Below are 13,934 nucleotides of genomic sequence, written 5' to 3'. Positions count from 1 at the left end.
TCAGGTGAAGAGAAAAAAGGGGTAGAAAAGAGAAGATGTCATATAAACTGATTTGCAGAATTTCTTGAAAGTTTTGGATAACCGAATATTTCAAAACTTCATTCATATTGAATTCTGTGGTAAAAATCAAGGTTGACCTGTCTGACACTAAAACTTAAACCCTTTTTATATTCTGTTGCTCAATACAAAACATAATAGAATTGGTATAAGATACCAAATATATTTAATGTGGAGATAGATTTTTTAAAGTAGTGACCAGAACAATTTGTTAAACCTGAATTTTTAAACTATAAAACCTGTATTTTTTGATGCACTATTTCATTTTCTACAAAGTCAAAAGTTATAGTATTGTACAAGCTCTGCACATAATATTAGTTTTACAGAATCTGCTGACTTTCTTCTAAGGCTTCTTTCATTAGTTCCTGGGACTCAAAGACTAAGCAAAGACATTTTTTAATAACAAATAAAACAATTTAGAGGTTTAATGGTCTGTCACTTCGAAAGAATATTATCTAAATACAGGCAGCAGGTTTCACTGTAACATTCCACTTTCAGCTCTTCCCATTACCCTAACCTTCTCTGCTGCAGTTAAAATAAATTAACAAGAATGTGAACACGGCTAAAGTGAGAATTTAACCTGGCAAGATTTGTAGCTATGTAAAGTAGATTTTATTTAAAAGTCCTGTTAAGACAGACAGAAGCAATTTGGTTCCAGCCTCCCCTGTTGTATTCAACTGGGTCTGAACAGCAGACATTCAATTTGCATAAGAACTTACATTACCAAGAAATAGAACAAAACATGGCATTAACTGCAGTTGGAAACTTGACTTTCTTGCCTGTAAAGGGAATGGGCATTTGTTCTCTACTTCAAATACATGGTAGTAAAACAGGAAATATTCTTCTTGTATTGTTGCAAGCAGTCCATGAGAACTAGTGAAGAAAATTTCTGTGTTTACCTTTTCTTTTCAGAAATCAAATCAGATGTGTGAAATTTAGCAAGAGAATGTTAAAGCTTCATTGTAAATTCAGTATATTTTTAGAGATGTGCTATCTGCTTTAAATACTTTCTAATTTGGATCTGAGCAAACAAAATCTGCTGGCTGAGATAAATACCTATGTAGGATAGAGAAGATTTTGGCTGGGATATATGCAATCAAGCATATTAAAAACCTTTAATAAAGCATTGAAAATCTTTGCTGTGCTTTACCAACACATAATAAAATACAATTTTAGGATTCAATTTTCACTTAGGTGTCACAGATCAGAATAGAAAAAACATATTCCTCCCTTGGAAAACAGCTCATTTCAACATGGATATTGTCTGTATCCACGTTACCACTGTAATGGTCTTGCCCCACAATGGTCTTGTCCCACAGGGTGTGGAACTCCTCAGCAAGGGCTGAGCAGATAGAGCCCACAGGGCATCTCTGTGTGCACAGCAAACACTGCTCCAAAAACTGACCAAGTGGTTTAAGTGCCTTGTCGTGGATGTTCAGAGTTCCCTGGATGTCCCATAGTGTATCCTCCTCAAAGGCCTCTCCAGCAGAGCATGGGATTCCTGCAGGTCCTGTCAGGACCACATCATGTCTGCCTGCCAAGTGCAGATTATTTGGGTACCATCAGGCACCTGGAAGGTCTCTGTCCATCTGATCGTAGGCAGCTGGCTCTCATCCCAAGCCTCCTCTATATTCATAGGACTGACTACCTAAATTGCTTCAAATATCTAGGCGTCAGTATTTAAAGTTTGATGGTGGCACCAAATTCACTGTGCAGCACCACAGCACAAATTGTAAGGACATTCTGACAGCTATTTCTAAACCCACTGCAAAAAACTCACCAAATTTGTGTATTTTAAGCTGGTTTTGTTAAACTCCAAGGCTCTCTCCTTGGCTTTACTGTAATCATTGTAGCTCATGTTAAGAGCTAGTATGTTTGGCTACAGAAAAATATTTAAAGAATGATCAGAACACATTAAACATTGTGCTCTGACAGTGCTTCATTCCTCTTGGGCTAAGTGTTTTTCAGAATCTTACTAGTCACTGCAGGATCATGGCTTCTCTAATGTTTAAAGGCCTGTGTTACAGGTAGCTGAGAGAAAGAGTGGCAGCATTATGTAGTCTCATTCATTCAGACAAATCAATCTGCTGTGTCAAGGGGTAAGAAGCGACCCTCCTTTTTCCCTCTTCTCCCAACAAAGCCCACTCTCCTGGGCAGTGTCTCACTTTATAAATCACAGCCCTGTTGGGGTGAGGATGCCCACTTATCTCTGGTCTCTGTGTCATTCCAACTCTTCTGTGATTGCCTAGGGCAAAACAGCTCTCCAAAAGCAGAAGTTGCCTGCCTGCTCTCAGCTGAAAACCACAGAGCTAAGAAAAGTGGAGTCAGCTTCCTTAAGACCTCCCTTCTGGTTCAGTGAATCTTGCCCTGCTGTGAATCACCTCATATGCTTCCCTCAGGCACCTAGCCTCAAAAGAGGTCAAAGTCCAGCCTTTCCTTGTATTTATCCTTTCCTTGGGCTGGCTGGAAGCAGCTCTTTTCTCAGTGAGTGGCTTTAAATCACCTCCCTTTGGTCTTTGGATTTCGTTGCGGTCAGCATGTGTCTAGAATGAAGAATTGCAGAATCTCAGTTATAAGCATTTATTAGCTATAGTCCTAACAGCCTAATTCCATGGTTTAATCATTAGATAGGGCTTCCTGTTAGAGATCAAACTTCATTCTTAGGTCAAGTTAACATTGTTTGTTTAATAAATGTTCCCCCATACCACACCATGTACTGTCAGAACATTAGCAATCACCCACCAAACTGCTTGCCTTTTGCACCTCTTGGGTAAATTGGCTTCAGAAAATATCATAGTCAAGAAATCCTTTTCCCATTAGCTAAGATAAAAAACTCACATACTGGAAGCTACAAGTCATCAGTAGGATGTAAGAAATACCTGAATGAAATTTATCTCTCTTGTGAATGAAACTGATCTCATTCATGTCAGAAGCAGTGTTGTGGTAGTAACACTATGAGCCTTGTAAAAAGTTTTACATAATTATGATAGTCTTCCACTACGTTTTCAGGAGGAACACCAGAGCTCAGGGGTGGCTACATTTAATGAAGTCCCTTTCTTCTGTATGGGTTTGGAGCACATGGAGGTTCTGTTCTGGGCACAAGGAGCACACAGAAACCAAACATTTTTCTAATTTTCTGAAATGTCAAAATGACAAAAAAAAAAAAAAAAGACAACATTTATCCCAGTGTTAAGGATAAAGGAATGTTACTGTAGGAAAATACAGATGGCAACACTTCAGCCACCCGATATACAAAGACCAGATTTTCAAAAGATATTTGAAGTGACCCAGGAGTGCTGGAAAAACTCCATCCTTACAGAGTTCAGTCTTGGACTCTTGGCAGCCAATATTCCTCACAATAGGAGGGAGGTTTGCCAAGGAATTTTGGATCAGGTCTCTTCATTTATTTGAGACTTTGAAATGTGTTTTGCAACCCATGGAGGAAAAAATAGGAAGAAATTAAACCTATGACTCAGAACCATCCCTAGAAGGTGTAAATTAAAGGGTTAGAAGACATCTCACTTTTAAATGGTGTTCACATTCAATAAAGAAAAGCACCCCTTGATGTTGCACTGACTTTTTGATTTAGAGCTCAGTAATTAAAAGCAGCTATTTTTAAAATGGCTGTTTGTTAATCCAAGATGCTCTTACTTTGCATTTCATTCCAGGCAGCAAACTTTTATAAGTTTGCTCATAAAAAGCACCCCAAAATGACTAGTTTAAAACCAAAACCCCTGCGAATATTTATCTTCTGGATTTCAGACGTGATGATTTTAAGAAGCTTAGGAAAATGCCAGCAAAAGTCCAACCAGTGCTTTCTAGCACTGCAACTGATACAACATAAATTGGAAATTAATTTCTTTCAGAAGAGAGGGCTTGCTTTGGAAGTAATACTCTCTTTGCAGGGCCAAAGGAAGAGGGGAAAAAAGTTGTGATTCTGCCATTATCCCTCATGCCTGATCATTTCAGCGGAAGGAACTGGGTGCTCTGCATCCCCTGGAGAAAGAAAATCCCTAGGCCTTAATCTTTTATCCAATAGGGTCAATATGACTGGTCATTAAGGTTAGATTTTAGACTCGATCGTGGTTTTTTGTTATCCAAAGAATGCAGTGGCTGCTTGGTATTTCAGATCATCTGTGGAAAAGCATCATGAAGAGAACTAGTACGGATTAGCTGCCTTTAACTTTTAACTTCTGGGTCTATTCTGTGCAGCTAAAGCTGGGTATGTGAGATTATGAGTGTCTGATTATGGAACTCTAAAAGAAGACTTAATCCCTGTCACCTGAGAATACTTTAACTTGTATGTTGTCTTCATTCCACTTTTTTTTTTCTTACTTTACTCCACTTTTTTGTCAGTTCAATTTTCCTCTATTCTCATACCTGTTGAATTGAGATTTAATATTTTGAAGCCTTCCTATTCTAGAAAGAAGCTTGAAAATGAGAGTATATCTTTATTTCAAGTAAAATCCAAGTTACCAGGCACCTAGCTAATGTGTCTTGCTCAAAAGTTCATGGTTACACCTACCTCTAGATCTGGAGCCTGAAGAAAACTTCCGCCTTGTCTGAACACATCACCAAAGGTGTATTAGAGATCTGTTTTCACTGAATGGGGAGCACAGAATAGTTTCTGACCAATGGTCTTCAGATAAGAGGTTTTCTTTCATGGTACAGGTCTGGAAACACACATGACCCTAGATTTTCTTGGTCTCATATTTGCATGTTTTTTCCATGAATTTGGTATAGACTGCTGAGAAGTTACAGAATGTGGGACATCAAGGCCTGCATTGTCCTCTGTCTGAACCTAAAGACTGTGCTAACGATGTCACTGGACAGCACCCCAGAGAGGGTCCCTCAGCCCTTTTTGATGTGCCAGTGAAGAATCCAAGCTTGCCAGTCTTGCAAATTCAAAGTTGTCCAGGGAGAAACCTCTGTGACAAGAGGAAGCCAGGGTGGAACTTAAGTGGTACTACTCTGCAGGTATGTTTGCCAAAGGCAACATGAATGTAGAAGCATCATTACATTTGGTCTGAGACTTCAGTAAGCAAGTAGGATTTCATCCAGAAAAAAATCTTATAGTTTGAATATTTCCCTTGTTGTGAGTCTATATTTTGTCGATCTTTGACAAATATCTTAAATCATTTGTCAATAAAAATGCAAAAAATATAAGTTCAGAAGCATGTCAACACCTTCTGTTTTGTCATCAACTGTGATAAGGTTAACCTTGAATATTTTTGAATTTATTTGGTAAAGAAGAAAAATGACATCTGTTTTGTAACCTCACATCTTCCTACACTTTCTGACAGTATGCAGCATTTTCACTGAACTGTAAGGTTTGCTCATGAAAGCTGAGCTAATCAGAGGTGGCTATCCAAAGTTCAGTCAATAAATAGCTTGACTTTCTAGCTTGTAATAATATAAAGAGATCAATAAGAACTATGAAGATTATTTCTCGATTTCCTTCTGCTTCATGTTAAGCTAGCCATGAAGGACAGACTGCTTCCCTTCTACCAGTTTTTTCTCCTTAGCTATTATATTGCACCTGTTCAGGGGATAGAAAGAAGTGTAATGCAAATACTAGCATCTGAACATTTGCATTTAAGTAATACATTGCTAAACAATACCTGTTTATAGCCTTTGCATATTTACTATCTAATCAGAATGTTTGATTTAAAAAATATGTAATTTCAGTCTTTAGGATGCCCATGATTTTTTCTTTGTCACTCTTCTTGCAGAAGCTGGCTCAGTTATGAATATTTAGACCAAATCTCTGTCCTAAAAAATTAAGATCACTTCTAAGAACAAGCTTTTGTTTTGAAAACAAGTGCATAATTTCTACCTTAACAACCTATAGCACAGTTTCAGTAATGTCAGCCTACATGAAGCTTGTAAAATATCCATTATGTCAGATTACTTTCTGGAGAAGGCTTTAGTGAATGTCTGTACTGGAACAGTGAAGAAGTGTCCAGTTTGAATTGAATATCAATGTGGAAATTAGGCGTTGACCAATGTGAAGTGAAGGGTATTTCTGAAGCGAAACAGAAAAAGCAAAGGTCAGTAAAAAGAAATACAATTACACATTTAATATAGATTGTATGGAGAAAAAAGGTAAGAAGAAGGCTTCAGGAGAACCAAGTCAGTTTTAAGTGTTTACATAAATAACAGTTATCTGCAAAACCAGTAGCTTTTAAGTTGACATTTTTTTAAGTGTTAGTGAAAGTGAGTGTGTACTTTGGATCTGTATCTCACCTGCAATTAGGGTTATTTGTGGCCAGATATTTAATGCAGTTTTAAGCAGAAGACTAAGACACAGGCCATAATCTGGAAGAACATATTTAATACTCATAAAGAGTTAAAAGTATTTTAATTGTCAGGATAGCTGAAATTCCAGGAAGGAGTCTAGGGAAATAAGCCAAAGTAATCTTGAAACAATTCTCTTTGAATATTCATTGAGGACAAAGAAGGTCTGAGAACAGGAAAAGTTCAGAATGCATCTCTGAAAAAGAAATGTGTGGAACAAACCAGAAAGCTTAACTTTAAGACCTAGGAAGAACAAGTTAATAGTGTCAAGAAATGCTGGGGCTTTTTTTGGTCTTGGTTATTTGCCCCCAGTGCTGAAGAGGTCTGTTAATACAATTGAATATGAAGTTAGCTACAGATTTGGTGTAGTGGGTAATACAGTGCCACAATCCAATATTTCTGTTAATAAATTCCATCTCAGAGAAGAAACAAATGCCAATTTGGGGCACTCTGGAAAGGGAGCCTCAGACACCTTTGAAAACAAGATATAACTGCCTGAAAATTTTAAAATTAATTTCATTACATGAAACTGCAGGGAGCGAGAGAGGAAATGAAAAAAACAGAGTATGAACCATGCAGCCAAACACCACCACTACAGAAGCTGACCTAGCTCATACTGTTGATCCCTAACTACCTACATGCTGATGTTGTGATGTTACTTTAACAAAAACCAAACTAACTTTTCGTATCCTGCAACCTAAGAATCATACCTAAGTTGTAAGAATAAGGTTGGCTTTTTTTTTTTTTTTTAACCTCATGTGGTGCCTGGGATCAGTAGTAAAGGATCCAGTTCTGGAAGCCACCAAGTGCATACAATTCCAAGGAGAGAGAAGATACCCAGGGAAAAGCAGTTTAAAATACCTGGTGTTGAAAGGATGAAGGGATTAAACACACCTGAGAAAGACAAGAGAGAAGAGACTATCATAACAAGTAAAGGTTTTGCTATATAGATGTTCATCAGCAAACGCTCTGAATGCTTTTTTGGACTACAACAGGAAATAATAAACCCTGATATTTAGCATTTTCCAAGAATGGAGTCTGGTCAGAACTCCTGGGCAGCTTGCTCCAGAGTTTGACCACTGAGGTTTACAAAGGCTGCAGCATATCCTGTTGCCCTGTCACTATATACTGCTAAATCAATCCTCATCTCCACTGTAACCACCCTCATGTGTGGCTGTAGACAGCAATTTAATCTCTTTGCCCTTTGCTTTTTAGGATTGAGAAATCCAGTTCCTACTCCTCTCCTATGTCTTGTGCTCCAGACATCTTTTTGACACTCTCCAGCACATTCATGTACTGCTTTGTATTGGGGAGACCAAAACTGGTCACAGCTCTCCAGATGTGGTCTCACAAGTGCCAAGAGGAAAGGAAGAAGCACATGCTCTCCCAAAGCATGTGTGTAGATGGTTCCCATACCACAACAGCACGTGGCTGACTCATGTTAAGCTTGTCTGTCAGGATTTCCAGGTGCCATCCAGCAGAGCTGCTCCACAGCCAGTCAGCCCCAATGCATGAGATGGATTATCCCAGATACATCCCAGGTACAAGACTCCACGCTCGTTTTGACTGAGCATCACGAGCTTGCTGTCAGCCCACTGCTATAGCTTGAAGAAGGTACTCAGTTTAAGAGTCTTTCATTTCAGTCCTTCAGCTATGGCCCTAATTTTGTATTACCCACTAATTTGCTAAAAGCACACTCCATCCTCTCATCCAAGAAAACTGTTGCCTGTTTCTCAGCCAGGAAACGGAACTTGAGATAATTTTAGTAAAGAGGCAATATAAAAGGGGATCTTTATTTGAAAGCCTCCAGAGTCAGATCTGGAAAGACATCCACAAAAGCCCACCCCAGAAGTGAGTACATTTTTATAGGTTTTGAAAAATTAGCATAATAAATAAAAGCACCAATTAGGAGGACAAGTGGCGATGCAATTCCCCCCCAGGTCAAGCCCCTTCTCTGGAGCCTCCCCTTCAGCACTAATTCACTTTATCCATGAAAATGTATCTGGAAGAGTTGTTCTCAGCCTTGGTTCCCAGGAAGAACCAAGATAGGATAGGCGCCTTGGACTTCCCAGGGCTTGGAGCTCTGGAATTTGTTTTGTCTTTCTGTTTAGGGAAAGGCCATGGAAAAGTACTGGGAAAACTAGCCACTATTGCAGTAGGTGACAGAGTTATAAATATATGTGTGAAGAATACAGAGAACATATAAAAGAAAAAAAGGCAAAACCCAAATGGTATCATAACCAATAGAGTGTGATACCTGAGAAATACTACATGTACATGGCTGCCTAGCCTTTCAATGACTGACTATGACTACTGTTGTTAGTCAAGAAAGCCCAGCCAATTTTTTGTTTACCTTCCAGTGAATCCTCAGTTTTCCCAGTTTGCCTACAAGTTTATTGTGGAAGAACCTGTCAAAGTAAAAGCCAAAGTAAAGGTATGCAATGTACACTGTTCTCCCTTCATTGACAGAGCCCCACATTTTTGCTGCAGAATGAAATCAGGTCAATCAATTTCTATTTGCTCATGATGAATCTGTGTTGGTTGCTTCCAGAAACTTTCAGATTGTCACGTACTTGGACAGGACTTCTGTGAGGACCTGCATTGTAATGTTCTTACTTACTGATGTGAGGCTGGCCAGGTTCTGTAGCTGGTTCTTTGTTGTTTTTTCTTTCTTTCTTTTTCTTTTTTAATGGAAATAAGATTCCTCTTTTCCCAGTAATGAGAAACCTCTCCTGAACACCAATTGCAATTTTGCATGACATGGACCACCTTCTTCAGTTCCATCCTTGAATTCAATTCTCCCCTGTCACAGTGGGGACATATATGTTCATTTCCTCTCCCTCAATTTTCTAAGTGCTGCTACTAGGAGCAGAAGCTGTGAGGCCTGAGATCAAAACCTGTTAATAAAGAGCAATGAGTAGAGGAACTTGATAATGAAACCTTCATCAGTGCCCTTTGCCATTAGTTTGTCTGCTCCTAGACAGCAGTAAGTGCCATATTCCTTGGTATTCCTTTTGCTGCTGAAGTACTTAGAGAAGGTTGTCTTCTTAGCCTTCATATCTGTGTGGTGTCAAATCCAGTCGTGCTTGGCCTTCCAAACTTTCTCCCTGAAATAATACTGGGTAGTAACTCTGCAGTGTCTGTGGATCATCTGTCCCTGCCTCCAACTCCTGTGGCTTGAACTCATTGGGAGTTACATCCTCAGCCAAGCTGGCGTCCTGACACACGTTCATTTTCTTGAGCACAGAAACAGAGCCTTCTTACCCTTTAAGAAGGTTGCTTAGGAAGGTCAACCAGCTCTTTTAAGTTCCTCTGCCTTTCAGGGCGGTATCCCTTGTGGCTGTGAGGCCTCTTTCAGGCAGCTTTGCTCAATTGCTGTACTTGATCAAATCCAGCAGAAATAGGGAGGTCCATACCCAGTTTGGGTGACTGTGACCAGGCTGGATGGAAACCACAGCTGAGATGTACTTGGAACTTCTTTGAAAAAAACCATTAAGTTACACAGGCCTGTCTTTGGCCACACTGAGACACAAAAAGCAATTCAAGCTTTAGCAGGAAACATGGAAGAGGAACCCCAGGAAATCCATAATATATATCCAGTGAAGTCAGAAAAACATTTTCTAAGACTCTCCCTGCTGGTCTTAGTCTTAATGGAAATTAACACTTCCCAAACTAGTTTAACATCTACTTGCCATTAATGAGTTTGATTTGCTCCTGTCTGCAGCAGAAAGACTTGCAATCTGCACGTTATGGTACACAGTGTGATGAGCAATATTAAGTGCACCCTTTTGTACGGTGTAGTCAACCTGGTAAAAATAGAAGCAGACGAAAGCCTAAGGAAGGATTTCTTATTCTCCTACCATCAGATGAAGCTCTTCAGACCCATAATTTAAATGTTTGTCTCATTGTAGAGGTGCTAAAAAATGTGTCAAAAGACTTTAGCTAGTTAGTCTGCAATTTAGCTTGAAAAGTTTGTTTCTTCCCATTCTTCCTAGTTTTTGAATAAAGAGATAAGGGAAAACGCCTGCTTGCCATGGTAGGTACATGAGCTATAATTTGCAATGAAATATCATGAACTGTGCCATACTACAGAAGCTTTAATTAGAGTAATTAAAACACATTGTAACTTACCAGTGATTTTGCATTCAGTATATTTTAAACAGCTGAGCACTGAAAAAAATGCAGTGATTTGCTCACTACCACACATCAATGGGTTTCTGCAGCTGTGGAATCACACTAAAATTGAGCTTGCTCAGGCAGCCAAATTATTCTTTAGGAACTGGAGAAAATCAGAGAATGATATTCCTAGAGACAGACCATTAAAGAAGAATTAACTATTAGATCTCCTATGTGATTTTTGACTCTTTTTACCTGGATGGCAGACCTCAAGGACCTTTCATATCTCATATATATATACGTCTGTGTGTGTGTACATATATACGTCTGTGTGTGTGCGTGTATATATATGTATATACACACACATGTATATATATATGAATATATGAATGTTTCCCTCCAGTTAGCCAAAGCAAAGAAATACACTCCAAGAGAATATGCTGTTAAGAATACTGTGAGCATGGACTCACAGTAGAAAGGAAAAGATACCAGGTATTACTGGCTGGCAGTTTCAAACCAGCTGCTTTTTAAAGGATAATCTCACAAGACTAATTAAGAAATGAATATGCTTTTGAGTGAAGGAATGAGGGTTAGGAATTTTTTTCCCTGTTTCTTGGCAATTACTTTAGCTTTGTATACATCCCCAGTGTATTTTATTGTTTAGGCCTTTACCGCCTCCAGAAGCTAGAAAATATTGAAAAATAATTCTGTTAGTCCTTGCACAGATGCTTGAATCAAGACCAGCTATGGGTAGGAGACATCTAATTTGATAGCACTTTCACACAGCCTGCACAAGTGCTTGGTGGGAAAATACATAGGAAACTCATCATCAACATCCCCATTCCTGCAATGTGCTCCACTGGGCACATTGCAATGTCTGGTTTGTGCTGTGCACCTGCTGCAGCCCAAAGTCCAGATTTGTGCCCAAAACTGCATGTTCTACACACAGAAATCCCTAGGCTTAGGCCACCAAACATGTCCTGCCCTGTGTCTGCTGGTGGAGAAGCAATCAAGCCCATCCCCAGTCCAGAGCAGAGACTGGTGAGTCCCAGCTAACTGCCCATCTGCCATCAGCTGTTCTGCAGGCCCAGTGGGAGGAGTGAGATGAGTAGTTGGGAGTCACTTAAGTAAAAGAGCTGAGGTCATCCTAGCCAGAACCCATCAGAGGCTTGGTTTGGACAGAAAAATGCTAGCTCAGGCACCAAATGAGCAAAAACTTAAAGATTTCCTTTGAGGAGAGACCAGTCTGTAAACAGAAGATTTTTACACTTCAAAGTTTAGTTAGGTTAACATCCCTGAGATTAAATGTACACCACAGCATTTGTAAATGGTAGAGAAGGATATCAAATCTTTAAAGGTCATGCAATCTCCACACAAAAGCAAGGGATTCCTACCAAAACAGTCTCTCTGGGCAAGGAGCATTCTGATATTTTCAAGACAGCACAACAAAACAGCTAATCATTATAGTTTTCTGGAGGACACCCTGCATAGTTAATTTAAACTAAACCACAGAGAAATAGAAACACTTTATTCCAACACTGTTCCTTTTTTAAAAACTACCTTTCTGAAAATGTAATAGAGTCAGCTGTTCAAGTGACAGCATTCACAACAGGGAAAGGACGAGTCTTTGGTGAGTGATTAAAGTCTGAAGCAACCCATTTAGATAACCATAAAAAATTTTATTGCAGATTTAGTCCAAAATGAAGAATATGTTTGTCATGGGACAAAAGAAGAGTAAAATAAAAAACAATTAATACAAGGCTTTGGAATATGTTTCTTCTTTCTTGTGAGCGTTTGAAAATTGTTGGCTATTTCTGATACAGAAACTTGTCATGGGACATTACTGCCTCTTACTGCCCACCAGGCTGTCCCTTCTTGCCTCTTGAAACTGTGAGTGCCTTCTGCCCATGCAGCAGGCACCAAATTTCATTACTGTATTCCTACAGGAGACCAATTATCAGGGCTGTGACAGAACTAGGGGCAGATATAGACCTTTGCTCGCTTCAAATACACATTTGTCTACAAAACTGATAAAAAACACTATAGTCAAACTTCACAAAGTAATAATTCTAAAGAAAACACCTACCTGAATAACCCTTGATAGCACTCAGAAGAAGTGATACTTCCCACTTGTACAATGAGCCATTACAGCTACAGCCTGTGATGGGCCCAGGGTGGTCAGGGCTCCCCACTCTGCCCCAACAGGGAGCCAGGGGAGGGTGCCCTGGCTTAGGACAGTGGTAGGGATAAGGTCATGCCAGCCACACTCCAAACAGCAGGAGCTTCATCTCAGATCCAGCTATGAGGGTCCAGTGTTTCCTTCCATAAGGATCTGCTCCCACAAGATTTAATTCACAGAGTAGGGTTTATACCAGCAGTGCGCCTGTGCTGAACATCACATGGGTCATCCAGTCCTTATCCCTTGTCTCCAGCAAGGAATAGGGTGCTGAAGGATGGTGGTGCAGACTCTTCCACAACCAGAGGAAAAGCTGCTGAAGGGATCAGGATAAGAAGAAAACAACCCAATTGTGACTTACATAAATCAGCTGGGCCCACAACTACAGTAGTGACACAACTGTCAATAACTGGACTTCCTTAGGGAAAGAAAATAGCCTCATTTTCTGGATATATTATGTCAGAAGATTTTAGAGTCTTCCTGTTTTACTGGTCAATCCATCTTTCAGTTCATAGAAAATCTCAAATGAAATGTTTTGCATAAAATACTTGTCAACACTGTGTAAAGATATCAGTTATCGTGACCCAATGATGTGCAACGTAATTTTTTATGATTAAAAAAATGCAGGGGCCCTAACACACTCGGAAGAGAGTTATCAATAGAGATTTTAGTGCAAGACTCAGTAGCATCTGCACTGTAATCTGCATTCTCCTTTTGAGGCATGATTTGAGAAAAGCACATTTGGTAGTATCAGAAAGCTGCAAACAGCTGCTTTAGCTTTCTTGCCTTCTCAAAGGTCAAACTTTTCTTCTAAGAATTTTTACCTAAACACTCAATGTTCATCCAGTCGTACTGCTTGCTTAGGGGCACGTATTTAATAGTAGTCAATTTATTAATTTTAAAATGCTGGAAATGCCTCATCTCAAATCAATTAGATCCTTTCTTTCAAAAGCAACATGCTAGAGAAACTACATTGTCTACAAAGATTTATCACACACACCTTAATTTCATCTCTAAGTGCTACCAAGACAGCAAACATCTTCTCAGCCAGTTTCAAAGCACATGCAGAGCAACAATAAAAAAGAAAGATAGCAAGGTGAAGAAGCTTTTCTACAAGTAGGTCATAATGAGCTCTAGTCACTTATTCATTAACAATTACCTGAGAGTGTCCAAAATCCTTAGGTATTCAGTGTAAGAAAACAGGCCAAAGCAGTAAATCTATTGAAAAAACATTTGGTATTTCTGCTATATCAATGTTTGCCCTGCTGCCTTCCCAATTTTATCAGAT

General features: G+C 39.3%; 1 long non-coding RNA gene across 3 annotated transcripts; it reads right to left on the bottom strand.

The window, feature by feature from the left end:
* Positions 1-485: 485 nt before the first annotated feature.
* On the bottom strand, positions 486-13,882 carry LOC117245491. Of its 3 annotated transcripts, none has more exons than XR_004500209.1 (3): positions 13,806-13,882; positions 7,108-7,248; positions 486-2,600 (listed from the first exon to the last, which is right to left on the bottom strand). It is a non-coding gene; the product is annotated as an uncharacterized LOC117245491 (long non-coding RNA). The 3 variants fall into 3 exon arrangements; XR_004500211.1 differs by lacking the exon at positions 13,806-13,882 and adding an exon at positions 10,486-10,544; XR_004500212.1 differs by lacking the exon at positions 13,806-13,882 and adding an exon at positions 8,708-8,773.
* Positions 13,883-13,934: the final 52 nt, after the last annotated feature.

Source organism: Parus major, chromosome 2 (genome assembly GCF_001522545.3).
Source record: "Parus major isolate Abel chromosome 2, Parus_major1.1, whole genome shotgun sequence".
NCBI lineage: Eukaryota > Metazoa > Chordata > Aves > Passeriformes > Paridae > Parus > Parus major.
The sequence above is the reverse complement of the archived record's forward strand: the minus strand, read 5'-3'. Positions and strand labels throughout refer to the sequence as shown.